Source organism: Haliotis cracherodii, unplaced genomic scaffold (assembly GCF_022045235.1).
Source record: "Haliotis cracherodii isolate W230 unplaced genomic scaffold, xgHalCrac1.p SCAF_11, whole genome shotgun sequence".
NCBI classification, from domain to species: Eukaryota; Metazoa; Mollusca; class Gastropoda; order Lepetellida; family Haliotidae; genus Haliotis; species Haliotis cracherodii.
Genome location: NW_027266266.1, coordinates 22,516,879 through 22,520,911, shown reverse-complemented (window position 1 = coordinate 22,520,911; position 4,033 = coordinate 22,516,879). Strand labels below are relative to the sequence as shown.

Sequence of the window (4,033 nt, the reverse complement as noted above, 5' to 3'; positions counted from 1 at the left end):
GTTGACAAGGTGTCCGGCCTCTGCTCAGAAGGTCCGTGGTTTGAATCCCATCATGGGACTCGGAAATTTTATGGCCTCTACATTGGCGCCCAACGTGGGGCTGAGCACGAACATATTAAATTTGAGCAAAATAAGCCTCAGTACCCTATTATGCGCCCCGGGATGTGCTTTCTGTTGACGGGAGAGTATGTAGCAGGGTGTGGAGTCATCCCACACATGACATCCTTACCTTGTCAGCTTGCTGAAGGGGTTAACCTCTTCTGTCATGTGGACAAGGCATCCAACCTCTGCTCAGAAGGTCTGTGGTTCGAATCCCATCACGGGACTGGGAAATGTTATGGCCGCTACATACCATAAACATATCTTTGTCCTTTTTTTTTTTTTAACTTAATATAAAAAACTATTGTGAAGGTGTTTTGTCAATAATAAATTGGTGTCAGGCAACAGACAAACACTTACTTTTTCATGAAATTGTGTGAGTGGCTGGTGTAACCTGTAGGACAGGACATGCATGCACTTTTCTCAAAGTCCTGCTGTCATCAATGATCTTCAGTGATATATTCATATCATTCTCAAAGCTACTTTGCCTTTAGCACAATGGAATCTGTTTCTGGGGACAATCCAGACTGATCATCCTCTGGCTCTGACATTTTTCATTTATATACAATAAAAATAGCAGAAATTGGAAATATTACTTGTTTTTCCATGAGCATGAAGTTGACTGGAGTGATACTAGCAGAATGATTCATCTGTATCACAACATATGGGACACAAACAATGTGTTTCACATGATGTGTCAAAGAAGGAAATACAAACCTATCTGGATTTGTGCAAACATGTGAACATTTAGTAGCTCGACCAAGGGAGCAACCATTTAAGATTTGGGGGGGGGGGAAGGGGAAACTGAAATTCCCTATTTGGACTTTTTCAGGGGAACAAATGACTTGCCTTTGCATGTGTTGTATGAGTACCACGAGAGAGCAGGATAGGCTCACCCTTTCGCAAACACCTGGTATCATCACCATTGACAGTGATTCATAAACATATGCCCATGATAAAGTTGGAATCGTAAATTCAACTCTGTTTTTGGCAGTCATTTCTTATGAATATGAAAAGGGTTTTGTCGGTGTTATTTATATTTTTCTTGCCACTGCTTCAAGATATACATTTTTTTTCTCTGAAAAGAAAGAGCGAAACAATTCTTTTATTTGCACAACACAATTTTTTTCCAGGAGATGTAGCATGAACAGTGATCAATCTGGCAAACATATTGTTTGCTCAGTACATAAGTAGAAAATAACATGAGACAAGAAACAAATTCTTGTGATGATGCTGTTGGCTTCGTTGAATGAATCAGCTCCTTTCTCTCAAATATAGAAGCGATCACCATACCTTTGTCTACAAGACCATTGCTTAATGCTAAATGATGGTGTTCTTGCATAAACAAGGTGTCATATTGATGCATACCTGTGTTGAATCCTCAATAGAATATGCTAGGATATGCTTACCATACAAGACAAATGACAAAATGTGGATTCTGTGGTCAGAATGGCTGTAAGATATGGACAGCAGTACTTAGGGTTAGATAGTCTACCTAACACAATCGATTATAGTGAGAACAATTTAAACTTAATAATATTCCCCTTGGGCTAACAATGAAGAACAGGTCCCCAGTATCCAATGTATATCACAAAATCTAACTGAAGTGGATGGATGGGATGCGAAATTCTCTGATGGCATGGATCTTTGGTCTTGCTATCAGTAACTGGTAACTGATCAGTGGAAGGTGATTATTTACTCATAGAGCTGGAATATTGCTCACAGCGACCTTGATCACTATTCATTCACTTACCCTCGTCACGATATGGCCGAAAAATTGCCGATGTGACGTAAAGCATTAACTCACTCACTCACCTGAAAATAATATTGATGACAATGCAAGCCCTTCTACTGATAATATCACAACACAAATGTCATGATTGTATCTTTAAGCATTTGTCTAGTCATGTGTACATCAATAACAGTGTTCCTTAATAATAAAGGGACACAAATGTGGTCTTTGTTTTTGTTCTTCTTTTGTGTCCTTGACCTCCACAATGAAAAGATATTGTTTGTTCAAAGATCTAATACATTTTACCTGCATTATGGGTAAATAAAAGCGACAAAACCCTTTCCATATTCATAAGAAATGTCTGCTAACAACAGTCGACTGTACAATTCTGATGAGCATGTGTTTTTGAATCACTATCAAATACTAATCTTTTCGGCCATTCTTTAATATTCTGACCTTAATAACCTTTAGTTCTGATCTAAACAAAATCCAAGCATTCAAATTAATATGATCCATCTGTTGAACCTATTGTCAAATAATGCACTTTTTCAATTTTAATACTTTGAAATTATTATACATGGAGTATGAATGTGATTAAAGGTCCTGCATTTACAGAGTTTCAGAGGGTAGTCAGTCACTGGTCACAGACAGACAAAATTTAAATTTGACTTATGGTTGTTTAAGTAGTTGGACTTTTGCCCGACAGAAATGCTTAGCAAGGCGTCACGCTTCATAATTTCATAAATATAAAGTAAATTGTAAGGATTAGTCATAGAAGTTTACAGTGTTGATGTAATAAAACAATGCACAGCCATCAAAAATCATACTTTAAATTCGGAGTAGAGTGTGTCTTTGCATCATACTTTCTGTATTATAGGGAAATGCTGCCAGGAACCATAGAGACTTTTTGGGACATTCATTGGCTAGATCATGTATATTCATCCATTAAAAAATGGTATTGCATTGATTTGTTGTTATGTTTTTTCTGCCATTTTTGTTTATATGACTTATTGACTTTTACCATTGACTTATAACATTTCTTGGGTCCAAGTCATTGACCAATATGCAGCTTTTGGTGTCAAATCACTGATTTATCATTTTCAACACAGAATGATGCCATCTTCATGGTTGTAAAAAGCTTGTATTACTTTCTGCATCAAGTTTTCTTAAAAATTGCAAGGCAACAATAATGTACAATGATATACTTCAAGATATCACAAAAACATTGAACTGATATCAACTGACAACATTCATGCCATTTATCGGGCACCATCCATACACAGCTGCTTTGATACTGCAGAATATTGGATTGTGATAGCAAAATGTTTCCTCCTTCCTACAACAATTTCAATCATTTATCAACATTCTTTGTTGTGATAGTAACCAATAGAATGATATTTGGTGTGTGTTTCATCTCATAACAAAAGAGTCACAATGACCATATCTGTTGAATTCATTGTTAGCAATTATTAGTTCATGAATTGTGGTGTCTTTGTGTTGATGGTACACAAACAAACACGTAAGATAGCTATAGTCATAGTTTTAGTCCAGCTTGACCACATCTTGAACAACAAAATATCAATAATAAGTAAATTTACTGTTTGATAATTTGCAACCAAAAAAGAACAAATTCATTCTGCAGTAGAAATGTATATGAATCATTCAACATGTACAGTGGACTAAATGCATTGTTACTATACTGTATGTACAGGATGGGGCATGTGCTGTACAGGATGGGGCATGTGCTTTACAGGATGGGACATGTGCTGTACAGGATGGGGCATGTACAGGATGGGGCATGTGCTTTACAGGGTGGGGCATGTGCTGTACAGGATGGGACATGTGTTTTACAGGATGGGGCATGTGCTGTACAGGATGGGGCATGTGCTGTACAGGATGGGACATGTGCTGTACAGGATGGGGCATGTGCTGTACAGGATGGGGCATGTACAGGATAGGGCATGTGCTGTACAAGATGGGACATGTGCTGTACAGGATGGGGCATGTGCTGTACAGGATGGGGCATGTGCTGTACAGGATGGGGCATGTGCTTTACAGGGTGGGGCATGTGTTGTACAGGATTGGGCATGTGCTTTACAGGGTGGGGCATGTGTTGTACAGGATGGGGCATGTACAGGATGGGGGCATGTGCTGTACAGGATGGGACATGTACAGGATGGGGCATGTACAGGATGGGGCATG

The 4,033-nt window shown here is 38.5% G+C and overlaps 1 protein-coding gene across 4 annotated transcripts in view; it reads right to left on the bottom strand.

Moving 5' to 3' along the window:
- Window positions 1-4,033, bottom strand: part of LOC139456335 (platelet binding protein GspB-like) — a 174,786-nt gene that overhangs the window by 122,802 nt on the left and 47,951 nt on the right. The window lies entirely within an intron of this gene.